Below are 13,687 nucleotides of genomic sequence, written 5' to 3' on the forward strand. Positions count from 1 at the left end.
TCCACAGAGCCATCCTCTCTTTTCCAAGGCTGTATATGTCAAATGCCTCCTCTCAGGGCCCCTGTTGGCTGTACATATTCATTATGTGTCATGCACTGCACTGACCAGGCAGCCTGGGGAGGGGACAGTGTGCCCCATGAGGGCAGAGGCTGTGCCTCGTCTTTGGCTGTGTCCCCAGACCCAGCCCAGCCACACAGCTGGACTGGTGAGCATGATTTGGTACAGCTTGGCCTGGCTTTCCCAGCACCTCTAGGCCCTGTCTCTCCCCCAGAGCCCTTACCCTGGGTTCGATGTCTCAGGCCTTTCCCCCTACTCCTCTCCTCCCCCAGGTCCCCAGCTCCTGTGTGGCTGTCTCCCCTCCCCACTCGAGTGTTTGCTCAGCTGTCAGCGGGACCTGCACTCCACCTCCACCCCACCCACAGCCAAGGTCAGTGGACCAGCCTCCCTGGGGCACTGGGCCAACACAGGCCCCAACTGAGGGGCACCAGACCTTCTAGATTATTCCTGGGTTGGCTCTCCTCTGCCTTCCATGACCCCAACCTGAGTGGTCTGCCACATACAGACCTGGAGACCAATTTCCATGGGCTTCTGTACAATTCAGGCTTCCACTGGAGACACAGGACCAGCAGGATACATGTATGTGCTGGATGATTGATCGGTTGACTGTAGGAAATTGGCTTATGCAAGTGTGGGGGCCCTCTTGGTGAGTCTGAAATCTGCAAGGCAGGCCATCCGGGAAGGGCAAGCTGCACTCTCACCCCCAGATCCTTAACCTAATCACAGTTCCTTTTGCCATATAAGGTAAGGTATCCATAGGTTTCAGGGATTAGGAAGTAGACATGCTTAGAGGCCATTATCCTGCCTACCACAGCCCCCACCAGCCCTCATCACCCCTCCCCGTTCATTCATTCTCTCATTTTTCTGAGCTTGGCTCACCTACCGGGCTAGGCCTGCTCGCGGGCCCTGGAGGGAGACCACAGCGGAGGGGCAGCCACGGAAACAGGGGATCGGATTACAGAAAGATGAGTGCCATGATGATGGTCCGACCTCGGTGATGTGAGGGGGTAAGATCTGAGGAGAGAGGAAGGAAAGACTGGCTTGTGTGGAGGGAAGAGATGGCTTGTGAGGCCTCTCGTCCTGGGGACCCCTCACCTGGGGTCCAAGGGGACACTGGCTGTTTCAGGGCATGAGGGGAAGCCACGGTAAGAAAAGGTCTACTCTCTGCAATCAGATTTACTCTGACCCTTCCTGGCAGGGGGAGAGGGACTGTGTTGTAGAAAAACCAACACACATCTGCCAGGCAGTGGAATGCAAAATTCACAAGGTTTCTTAAGAAAACAATGAAGACTGCCCTGGCCGGGTTGGTCAGTTGATGAGAGCGTAGTCCTGATATGCCAACGTTGTGGGTTCGATCCCCAGTCAGGGCACAAGCAGGAATCAACAAATAAATGCATACATTCTCTCTTCCTTCCTCTCTGTCTCTAAAATTGATATGGGAGATGCCCTGGCTGGTGTGGCTCAGTGGATTGAGCATAGGATGTGAACCAAAGGGTCACCGGTTTGATTCTCAATCAGGGCACATGCCTGGGCCTGGGTTGTGGGCCAGGCCCCCAGTGGGGGCCACATGAGAGGCAACCACACATTGATGTTTCTCTCCCTCTCTTTCTCCCTCCCTCAGTCTAAAAATAAAATTGATATGGGAGAAAGTCGGTTCTTCTCCCCAATGCAACAAAGAATTAGAGATCAATGAGTCTATTAGCGCGCAAGCAGGGTTTGTTGGTGATCTGTTCTCACAGAAGAGAAGGTGGGGTGGGGAGCTGAAAGACATAGGTTCAGGGTGAAGCTGGTAAGGGCAGTGGAGGTAAGGGCAGCCAAAGGTAGGGGTGGCAAGTGCGCGTGTGGCCTGAGGCCCGGTGGCCTGAGGCCCGGCGGCCTGGCCCAGAGGCCAGAAAGCCAAGAGTGCCAATCCCCGAGTTATTTGTCCTGAGGACTTAGGTAGTTGGCAGGATGAGGGGTGAGGGGTTACATGTTGACTGACAGGTAGAGGTGGTGCTAGCTTTCCAGGAGGGGGTGTGAATGAATACCCAAAGGAGTTAATGGGCTTCTTCCTTTAAGCACTACGGGCCCTTTGGGGCCTTTCAGGCCTTGGGATGAGAGCATAGTTCCCAAGGCTTTCTTTCCCAGATAGTGGAAAAGATACATAGAATTTCAAGGACTGCTGAGTCAGTGCAGAGAGTGTCTTCCTCCTCCGCACTGCCTTTATTTCCCCTTGCCTCTTCATTCTACCATAACAAAATGAACAAATAAACTAAAAAAACAAAACAAAACAAGGAAGACCTGAAGGAATTGTTGAATAGGCCCCTGGTTCGGTTCCCTGCCCTGCCTTCCCCCTTTTCCCACTTCAGGCTCTGCTTGCTCCAGGCTCCCTGCTCCCGCCAGTTCTTTCCACAGTGAGGCACTTGGGTGTTTGAGAAACCCTGGTGGAGTGGAGAGCTTGGGATGAACTAGACAGACTGGGGTGCGTTTGCTCAGTCATTCGTGGGCAGACAGGGTGGGGTGCGATGCAGGAGAAAGGCCCAGCCAGGTGCTCCCTGCCAACGGGAGCACGTGGGGGTGGGGCACCACCAAGGGCTGCTGGGCTGGGCTGTATGGCTGAGGGCCCACAAAGGCCTGTCCTTTCATCTGCCGCCTAGTAGGGCCCCCAGTCTCTCTTTCAGGGGCTCCCTCCATCTGCAAAGTGCTAGAGGCCCAAGAGAGAACCAGGTGGCTATAAAAACAGACCCCAGTTCAAACTCAGACTCCAGGTACTGAAAGCTGAGTGATCTTGGGCAAGATTCCCTTCTTTTTTCTGTTAGATTAGGGTAATTACCTACCTCCTTTCCTGACTGAAGTCCACCATGCTCAGGAGAATTCCCGCCCACAGTTACAAAGCTCCAGGTACTTAACCTCCTGCTGAAACTAACCCAGTTCAAAGCCCTTCTAAAAAATCCAGAAAAGATGCCAGACAAACTGTGTCTGTCTGCCTGTTCACCACGGTGACCCCAGCATCTTCCACAGAGTCTGGCACCCAGTAGGGGCATAATAAATTCCTCCCTTCCTCCCTTCCTTCCTTCCTTCCTTCCTTTCTTCCAACAGCATACGTTACAACATGGAGGGCAGGTGCTAGGCTAAAACTTAGGCATAACTGTCTTCACTTTACAGCCGAGGAAAGGGAGACTCAGAGAGGTGAAGTGACTTGCCCAAGGTCACACAGCAGGGAACTGACTGAATCAATACCTGGACCTAGTTCTTCTACCAGAGTTTTTCGACTTGACCCAAAGGGTAGAGGCAAGGAAAGGGGGTGGCCTGCTGGGGGGATGGCCAGAACAGCAGGCCATGAGCTGCTGGGGAAACGGACTGGGGCAGGCGCACCACGATCATCAAAGGTCAGGTGAGGGACCGGTGAGGCTTGGCCTTCATCCTGTGGGCCACAGAGACTGGAATTTTGTTTCCGCTTTGGGCCGTTGTAAACCTAAAGGGGTCTCAGGCAGTGGGCCGGTCACAAGTCCTCTGTTTCCTTACTTGAAAAATGGCACAAATACACTGATAAGTGTTCACAAGCCTGAGGCTTGGGTCGTGGAGGGCAACGTGAGATCCCAGCATGCCCCTTCAGGGTCAGGAGAGTCTTGGCAAGTGATGAAATCACTCACGTTTTCTGCCCCAGGTTCCGGCCCAGCACACTCATCTTGCGGGGCCCTCGTGAGTGTCAGGAGGGAGGAGTCACGCAAAGCACCGGCACAGTATAAGCACAGTGGTAGCTGCCATTAAAACTATTACTATATTATTATTATTACTGTTATTATTATTTCCATTAGCTGGGTCTTGTACTGAGTACCACTCAGTGGGGAGCAGGGAGCCCAGCTGTCCTGTGAGCCAGCCTCTCCCCACAGAACTGGGAACACTTTGCTTCTGGCTTTCTGGGTGTCTGTGCATGTTCCAAAAGCTCAGGCTTAGCATAGTCACTGCTGGGCCCAGGAGTATTTCACACTGAGCAGCATAAAAGGGAAAAAAAACCCCAACTGGCTGGGAGACAGGAGACCCAAGGCCCAGCCCCAGGCCTGCCCTGACTCCTGATGCCTGATAGGCTGTGCGGTCCTGAGTGAGGCATTCCCCTCTCAGCCTCACACAGGGAGACGGACCTAAGGACTCTACGAGCCTTTCATTTCTGATCCCAGTAACTGGGCCAGGAGGCGGAAACCCAGCACTGGGAGTAGACCCTGGGGCCGGCAGGTCCAGTTCAGAGCCAGGACGGGGAGGGGATGTCCACCAGCCAGGCCCAATTCCTGAAGCCCCCAAGTAGTTCATTATAAAGAGTCCCAGGTAATACAGCAAAAGGGTCAGATATAGCAAATGAAAATACAAGATTCCAGTTAAATTTGAACTTCAGATCAATAACAAATAGTTTTCTAGTAGAAATATGTCCCAAATATTACACAAGACAAATGTATACTAAAAAGCTACTTCTTCTTTTTCCGAAGTTCAACTAATTCAGATTTAACTGCGACTCCTGTATTTTACCTGGCGATCCTAAATGCCGCCAAAGAAAAGGACGCGAGACAGCTCTCCAGGGGCTAATATGAAATGCTCGCACAGATACATTGGGGAAAAAGCAAAGCGAAGAACAGCATGGACAATATGCTTCCCTGTGTCAAAAAGGGAGAAAAAAGTTTAGGAAGGATGCGTGCAGAAGCAGCCAGAAACACAGGCTGCTCCCTGGGAGGGGCCTGGGCGGCGGAACAGGAGGGTGGACGACTCTTCACTGTCTTCACTGTGCCCTCTTTGTACCTTTTGAATTTTGTAGCATGTGAATATTTTATCCAGGCAAAAAAAATAAATCAGTAAGTAACACAATCAGGCTGTTTTGCTCTGACCCAGCTCCCTGCACCCTTAACCTCCTGCATTCTAGAAATACTCCACGGCTTGTGTTATCCTTATCAAAATTCCTTTGGGCCTTTGACTCCTGTCTCACGCCGCCTGCAGCTTCCCCCGTCCTGCCTTCGGCATGAGTGGGATGAGTCACAGTCACACACTCACACACACTCACACGCACCACCAGCTGTTTGCCATTGCAGGCCCTTCCGGGGAAGATCCCCTTCTGGTTGTGGCCCGCATCTCTGCAAAGATTCAGGTGCCCCTTTCCTCTCTCTGTCTCTGCCTCTTTCCTCTCTCTGTCTCTGCCTCTTTCCTCTGTTCTCCCCTTAGACTGTAATTCAAGTGCATTCAACCCTCATATATTGGGTGTGCCAGGCATTGTTCTAGGAACAATGAAAACCTCCCAACAAATCTGAATGGAAGGATTACCAGAGCAAAAGAAGTGTGGGGTAGGTCGGGGAGTGATTCTATATATGTGTCTGCAGGGAGGCAGCATCTGGGAAGGCTTCCTGGAGGAGGTGGTACTATGAAAGAAAAGTGCTTTCCTGAGCAAAGCCAGAGTCTTTGGGAATCAATCAGTAGGTTTTTAACTGAGCACACGGGTGTGTAGAGTTTGGTGCTAAGTACAGGGCTGAAGACAGAACAAGGAGCCACGAACGCCAGGGCCCTCCCTGGAAGAACTTAGTCATGCAGGAAAGAAAACAGTAGTCTCACAGAAGGCTGGGGGGCAATCCCAGCAGGATGTGCTTCAGTGCCACATCCAGGGTGGCAGGGTAAGGGGCCCAGGAAGGGTTACCAAGCTCATATGGGAAAGCCCATATACATCTTTCCATCTCATTTTATTTTTCAGGCGAGGCTTCAGGCCCAGAGAAGGACAGGGAATTGTCCAGGTCACACAGCCAGTCAGTGGCAAAGCCAGGACCCCAGGCCCCTGGCTCTCAACCCAGGGTTCTCTACATCACCCACCCCCCCACCCCCGCCAACCTCCCCCTACCTCCCATATGGCTGGAGCTCAGCGTGGCTTCAGGTGAAGCTTCCAGAGGCACTCTTCCCTTGAGCAGCCCTTTGGCAGGTGGCACAGACCGGTGGCTCAAGGTGCTGTCCAGAAGGGACCTACCTACTTTGTAACCTGGGGTGACGCTGCACTGATTGGGCTCAGCTCACAGCAGCTTGCCAGGACGGTTTGGGGAGGAGAGGGCCACCTGCTAGAGGCTGTCTCACGCAACCCTCCCCACAGAACCTAATGTAGGACTCGTGCCCTGTTCCAGGTAGGCAAATGGAGGCTTAGGGAAATGAAGCAGCTTGCCCACATCCCTAGGCAGGGGGGGCCAGGCACAGCAATGCCCTGTGCCGTTCCCATGAGCCAACCCTGCCTGTGCTCGGAGGCCCACAGCCCTCTGGTCAGCACTTGCACGCTTCCTCCGCACACTCCTGACGGGTGCCTGGAGCCCCATCGTGCACCCTCCTTCTTCCTAGTCACCACAGACGTCCTCTTCAGGAACAGGCAGCCCCTGAAGGCATCATCAGCTGTTTACAGAGTGCAAATTAGTTATCAGACCCTGAGCTGGGGCTACCCAGCCCTGCCCAAAATGACACCTGACAGGTGAGGAGGGAGAGGTCCCTGGGCAGGGCTGTGCTCCGGGAGTGGCTGGGTGGAGCACCCTCTGGATGGCCTGGGCACTGGGCCCTGTGTCCAGGTGGCACTGTGGAGGCAAGTGCCCCGGGGAGGGGCTACAGGGTGATGTGGGAAGAGCACCCACTTTGCTCAGTTTCCAGCTGGAGCTCAACCTCCTCCTACTGCCTGGCTGTAAAGGAGCCTCCCTGAGCTTCAGGGCTGCACCTGGGCCTTGCGGGCACTACCACTGCACCTACCTTGCAGGGGCGGGTGGCGCCTGAGAAGATGCTCAATTCACAGGCCTTCAAACTTGAGAGAACGTCAGAATGCCCTAGAGGGCTCCTTAAAGCTGTAAGGCCCCACCTCAGAGCTTCTGCTTCAATTCGTGTGGGGAGGGGACTGAGTTCCCTAACAAGTTCCCAGGTGTTTCCCGTGCTGCTTGTGCAGGGACCACCCCCCTACATACGTCGAGGGATTCTGGGAAAGCTGGAGATCTGGTGCGGTGGCGGGTGGGAGGTGGACAGGAGAGCCTAGAAAAGATGCTAAGTACAAAGCTGACACTTCGCAGTGATTTTGCACCCCCATCACCAGGGTTGGACAGAGGGTGTCCAGAAGGAAGAGCAGAGGTGTCACATGGGGGCCAGGGCTCTGAGTTCTCCCCAGTAATTGCTCCCGGTGACACAGAAGTCTCCCCCTAACTGCATGCACAGGGGCAAACGCTCCTGTCCACGCCAGGCACTCTGCTCAGGGCTTCACGCGAATTGTCTCAGAACCTCCCCCGTGAGCCCGTGAAGTGGGTCATGAATACCCCTATTTTATAGATAAAGAATCTGAGGCAGACACACAATAATGGCCCCCAAGTCATCCCTGTTTCCATCCCCAGAACCTATGGAAGTCAGTTTGCAGGGGGAAAAGGACTTTGCAGATAAGATTTTGGCCTTGGCTGGTGTGGCTCAGTGGATTGAGCACTGGCCTGCGTGCGAACGGAAGGGTCACATATTCCATTCCCAGTCAGGGCACATGCCTGGACCCCAGCTGGGGGCATGCAACCGATCTGTGTATCTCTCACACATCGATGTTCCTCCTCCTCCCTTTCTCCCTCCCTTCCCCTCTCTCTAAAAATAAATAAACAAAAGCTTAAAATAAAAAGATTTTGATTGGGATCTTGAGATGGGGAGGTTATCATGAATTCTCCAAGTGAGGGATGGGCCCTAATCAGAAAGGCTGCTGAGTGTCTCAGCCTATTCAGACCACAGTAACGAAATGCCACAGGCTGGGTGCCTTATAAAAGATAGAAATTTATTTCTCACCGCTCTGGGGGCTAAGTCCAAGATCAAGGTGCCATTACTGCAATATAAGTAACCATGGTTACTTCCTGATAAGGGTCCTCTTCCTGGTTCACAGCTGACACACCTCCTCACTGCCCACAGGTGAGGTGGAAGAGGCAAGGGGTCTCTCAGCAGCCTCTTTCTTAAGGTCACTAATCACATGAGGGCCCCACCTGTGTGACTTGGCTCCTCCCAAAGGTGCTAAGTCTTCAGCCTCATTCCCTCATCGGTGGGGGGGGGGGTAGGATTTCAACGTATGAATCTGGGGGGAAACACACATTCAGACCCTAGCAGTCACAGTCAGAAAGGAGAAGTGATGAGGAAGTGCAGGTGGAGCACCACACTTCGGAGAGAAGGTGGGGGTGGGGGCTGCTGGCCCAGGAGTATGGGTGGGCTCTGGAACCCTGAAAAGCAAGGAAATGATTCTCACCTGGAGCCTCCAACGAGAACACAACCCTGATGACACCTTGACTTCAGCCAGCACATTGTTTTGGACTGCGGACCTCCAGAACTGTATTAAATAAGGTAATAAGTTTGTCTTATTTCAAGCCATTCAGCATATGGCAATTTACTATGCGAGCCATAGAAAATTCATCCAAGGCTCAGAAGGATGCAGTGGCAGGGATAGGACTTGAATGCAGTCTTTCTGTCTGACAGAATAGGCTCAGACACCTAACCACGAGGCTGACTCAGCAGCCGCCCAGGTTTAGGAGTTGAAGGCACCAAACCATTTCCCTTTGGAGAAGACAGGCTCCTGGGGGTAAGCAGAGAGGAATTCTGCTGTTGGTTAACGTCAGAAGGGTTGTTATGGGAAAGAGGAATGTTTCTGGGGAGGCACAGCCAGGAATTTCCATCTATTGGACAAACTCCGGTCGATGAGAATGGCTGCCAGAGCTCTGCACAGAGCAGAATCTTAAGGCTGAGCCCCAGCTCCAGGGAAAGTGGGCTGTGGTTGGCAATGCTGATGTGCTCACTCATATACTGAGCAAGTATGTGAATATGCTGATATGGACCAAATTCCCCGGGGCCGGCGCTGGGTTTGACTCATCTTTTTCTTCCCAGGGTCTAGCCGAGTGCCTGAAGCAGAGCAGACACTCAATATACGTTGGAGGGAGGGAGGGAAGGAGGGAGGGAGAGAGGAAGGAAAGGAGAGGGAAAGCAGGGCAAGAGAAATTTATTTTCAGGGAGGCCAGGACCAGGACCAATGGGAAAAGTTCGAGGCTGGAGAGCTTTGCTCTTATCTCCTAGTTCTGATCCTAGCAGACCCTTCCTTTGGGATTCGTCCCCATTCCCGTTCCTCCTGGTTAGAGTGGGACTGCTGATCATGAGGTCCTGTCCCTCCTACCCAGGGGCAGGCCTGAGACTCAGGCCAGACCACCCTACCCTATTCCACAGAATCTCAACCTTCCTGAGAAGACACACTCAGGGAGAGAGCCTCTGATGGCCACATCCTGGAGGGGTGGTCCACACACCCAGCCCCTGGAGAGGAAGTGGTGGGGCTAGGCGGAACCCAGATTTGTGGGACTCCTGGGACAGAGCTCAGATACTCCTAACCTTGAGGTCCTCTCCTTCAGGACCCACAGCCCTAGGTACAGGGATCACGAGGAAGGAAGCCTGCCTGCGAGGGCTAGCCCTCTGGCTCTTCCTGCGTTCCAGCATCTTTGCTGGTTGTGTTCCAAAAAAATACATCCACCTCCATCTTATTTTTTGTAAGATTTTAATTTATTTATTTTTAGAGAAATGGGAAGGGAGGGAGAAAGACAGGGAGAGAAACATCAGTTGGTTGTCTCTCGCACACGCCCCTACCAGAGAACGAGCCTGCAACCCAGACGTGTGCCCTGATGGGGAATCGAACCATTTGCAGGACGATGGCCAACCAGCTGAGCCTCTCCAGTCAGGGCCGTCCACCTCCATTTTAATTCTGCCCAATTATCAGATCCGTTCCTGTGGCTTGAAACCCAAGAACCCCCAATCATCATTATACAGTCTCTTTAGGAGGAGGAGCTGGCCAACAATCAGAGCTGTTCAACTTTGGAAAAATCTCTTTCGTTAGGGACTTGAGAAAAGAGGGTACAAACTGAAAGGCCGTGTCCCCTGAAATTCTTACGTTGAAGCTCAGATGGGATGGTTATTTGGAGGTGGGGCCTTTGGGAGGTGAACCCCCATGATGGGGGTCGCATCCTTCGGAGAAGAGGGAGAGAGCTGAGACTTCTCTCTTTCCCTCCCAGGCGAGGACACAGTGAGAAGACAGCCATCTGGAAACGGGGATGGGAGCCTTCAGCAAGCACCTGACCCTGTTGGCACCCTGCTCTGGGACCTCCAGCCTCCGGGACTGTGGGGAATGAATGTCTGTCGTTTAAGCCCCTGGCCTGTGGAATTCTGTCAGAGCAGCCGCACTAAGACACAGGGACTGGGATCCATCTGGGGGGAATGTCGTCACATGGGTTGGGTAAGGAGAGGGAGGGCCGAGACCCCCCGTGGCCAGTGTGGCGAGCGTTAGATTCCCTGCCTGTGGGCTGTAGGGCCTGGGCAAGTCCCTTCGCTCTCTGAGCCTCAGCGTCTGTGAAAGGCGGCGATGAGCATGCCTCTCTCACGGGGTCCCTCCGAGGCACACAGGGACTGTGCTGGTGAAGCACTTACAGCCTCCTCTCCACGTGCTTGCACTGCGTGGAGTACCAGTCTGTGAACATGCCCACGCGGCACCTGGTCAGTGAGTGCCTGCCGCGTGCCAGCCACAGCGCTAAGGACACTAAGGACATCAATCACCAGAGTGGTGGCAACTATCTTCAGTCCACGGGCGAGGGCTCTGAGGCAGAGAGAAGTTAAAGATGCTATCCTCAAGGCCACCCTGCAGGCCAGCAGGGGCTGGGGCTTGAACCCACGCACTTTCCACCGTGAGCCCCAGATCTCGGCCAGGACTCATGCTGTCCCCCCCAGGGGAGAGGCCCAAGTCCGCCCCTGTGCTCAGACTCCCTGATTGCAGATACAGGGTCTCAAACTTTGCCCCAACAAGCTGTGGGGCCCATTGGAGAGGAGACACCCACACAGAAAAGGAAAGAGAACTGGAAAGGCAAAGTGTGCAGGGAGGGAGGGCCCAAGGAGCCAGAAAGACTCTGGGAGGGGGAGGGCCCCTCCACCTGGATTTCAGGCCATATCCAGTGTCTCCAGAAAGAAAGGACTAGAAGCCACCACCCTAATCCTGAGGCCCCAGGGGAAGTGACAAGTTCCCGGGAGAAAACAGGTTCTCACAAGTTTCATGCTCCCTGTCACTCCTCCAGGCGCTTAGGCTCAGGGGGAAGAGGAAGAGAGGGGCTCCCCCTCTGTTGGGGTGGGGCAGGAGGGCTCCCCCACCCGCACACACACAAGAGATGGCAGCGGGGCTCAGGCTCAGAGCTGTAGGGCTAGAATGACTCTTGGGTCGATGTTTTCCCAACTGCAGGTCACAACCCACTGATGGATCTTGGAATTAATTTGGTGGGTCACACTCAGAATTTAATAACAATGATGATGATAAAATAGAAGAAAAAACATCAGAGTGCGTCTCGGGGAGCACACTGCCTCATGAAACTCGTTTTAGTTTTGTGTGTCATGCCCGGTTAGGATTTACGTAGATCTCACTCCTAGTCACACAAAAAACCTGGCCAGCCACCACCTCAGATTATGCACCTAACCCTTTGTTCACCAGCAGTGGAAAGAGCTGGCTCCTGAGCCGCTCAGCCGCTCTCCAAAGGGCCCCACCTCCCTGTCTCAGCTCCCCACGCCCAACCACAGGTTCCTGCCGCACCCAGCTGGGGGCCCCACCCTGGGGCTGCAACACTTACACCTCTGCTCCCTTCAAATTCCCTTTTCTCTCAGCCTAACACCAACCCTGCCTTCCCCCAAGGAGGGCCTGCTCAAGTGACAAGCATCCCCAGGGGGCCGGGCAGGATGACCCCTTCCTTGTTGGCGGTACCAGGGTCCACCACGGCATCATGCTCACCCACGGTGCATCAACCAGCTGGGTCATATCAGGGGAGCTTAGTACATCTGATGGATGAACAAACTCAAGTTCATTTGTAACGAGCGGATAAATGAGTGGTTGAAGGTTGGACTGCTCTGGGGGAGGGTTTTTCAGAAGCTTGCTGCTTTAACAGTCATCCAACGATTGCCATGCACCTACTAGGTGCCTTGCACCCTACAAGCTATTGGGGACACTAGACCAACCAGAGGAAGGTGACTCTCCTTGAGGAATTCATGGTCTAGTAGGAGAGACAGGCATGTCACCACCCCCCAGCATGATAAGAGCCTCAATAAAGGCAAATGACTCTGTACTGACAGCTAGGAGGGAGAGGAGAACCGCCGCCAAAGGACTACAGTAGGGCAGGGTGAGGTGGGGGTCTTCCCAGCAAAAGGCCCAAACTCTCTTGGTCCTCTATAACATGAACTTTTTAAAAAATGCATTTTATGCTCTGGCAGCTCAGTGGATTGAGCACGGGCCTGCAAACCAAAGTGTGGCCAGTTCAATTCCCAGTCAGGGCACATGCCTGGGTTGCAGGCCAGGTCTCCAGTAGGGGTACTCTAGAGGCAACCACACATTGATGTTTCACTCCCCCTCTTTCTCCCTCCCTTCCCCTCTCTCTAAAGACAAATAAATAAAAAAAATCTTTAAAAAATGATAAAATTAAAAAAAAATGTATTTTATGCCTGGACTGGTGTGGTGGTGGGGAGGGGGGTTGGTGGTTGGTGTTTCCCTCTGGCATTGATGCTTCTCTTCTCTTTCTCCCTCCCTTCCCCTCTCCCTAAAAATAAATCAATAAAATCTTTAAAATTAAAAAAAAATTACACTTAATTATTTCACTCCCACACTAAGTAGTAAACTCCAGGAGAGAGAGCATGGGCCATGCCTGCTGAGCTACCCCCCACTGCTGAGCCCCATCTCTGGGGAGGTGTCCTAACACGGTAAATATTCCCTGCAAATGGTTCACATTGGCCTGAGAGGGAAACGTAGGGAGGGAGTGGCAGGAAAGGGGGGTGAGAAGTCTGAGGACCCCTGACCACGAAAGGCACCTATGCCCCCTGTAAAGGCTGGGTCTTTTTCCTGCAGGCACTCCCCAGTGGAAGGGTTTAAATGGGAAAGAGACAGGAGGTAAGATTCACGGTTTAGAAAATTCCTCTGGCTCCAGGATGCAGACTAAGTGCGTGCCTGGGACCCAAACGGGAGAGAGCGAATGCAGAATTAACCCAGGTGAGGAGACTTGAGTCTACAGGCAGCCAAGTGGGGCGCTCTGGGGCCAGGGGAATGGGAGAGTTGCAGGTGGTCACAACTGAGGCCCAGCCAGGCTCTGGGGGAGCTGGTGGCTCCGATCGCCCCTCCTCCTGCCATAGCGGGAAGGCGAGGCCCCGCCCATTGACTGGTAGGCACAGCACAGCGCACAGCGCAGCCTCAGGCGGTCCGTGCAGACCTCAGGCTGTTTTGCCCTTGCCCTCCTTGTACTTTTATGCTTTTCATCTTAAAAACCAGCTCACATTTTAACACATTTCCACCTTTTGAAAAGGACCGTGAGTTGGATAGATGAAGGATCGTTGCTCTGTTACCCTCCATGTCCTTGTATGTCTGAACATGATCATACTAAAAACGGTAAGGGAATGCTATGTCACGACCATGTATGGAAAGCCAAGTGCCACAAATAGTCATTCTAAACTCGCCTTGGAAACTCTCAAGTCATCAAAAACGAAGTCATGTTATTAAGTTTGCCTAACTCCTACCTCCCGCCCAAGCCTCCTGTCTGAGGCCTGTCTTCCCTTTGCTAAAAAGAGACACTGCTGAGGAGGTGTTAGAGACATTCTCGCACAA

The 13,687-nt window shown here is 53.3% G+C and overlaps 1 long non-coding RNA gene across 1 annotated transcript; it reads right to left on the reverse strand.

Annotated features, from left to right (window-relative positions):
* Window positions 1-570: 570 nt before the first annotated feature.
* LOC128780485 (uncharacterized) lies at window positions 571-5,980 on the reverse strand. Its single transcript, XR_008426415.1, has 3 exons — window positions 5,906-5,980; window positions 941-1,071; window positions 571-663 (listed from the first exon to the last, which is right to left on the reverse strand). It is a non-coding gene; the product is annotated as an uncharacterized lncRNA (long non-coding RNA).
* Window positions 5,981-13,687: the final 7,707 nt, after the last annotated feature.

This window comes from Desmodus rotundus, chromosome 3 (genome assembly GCF_022682495.2).
Source record: "Desmodus rotundus isolate HL8 chromosome 3, HLdesRot8A.1, whole genome shotgun sequence".
NCBI classification, from domain to species: Eukaryota; Metazoa; Chordata; class Mammalia; order Chiroptera; family Phyllostomidae; genus Desmodus; species Desmodus rotundus.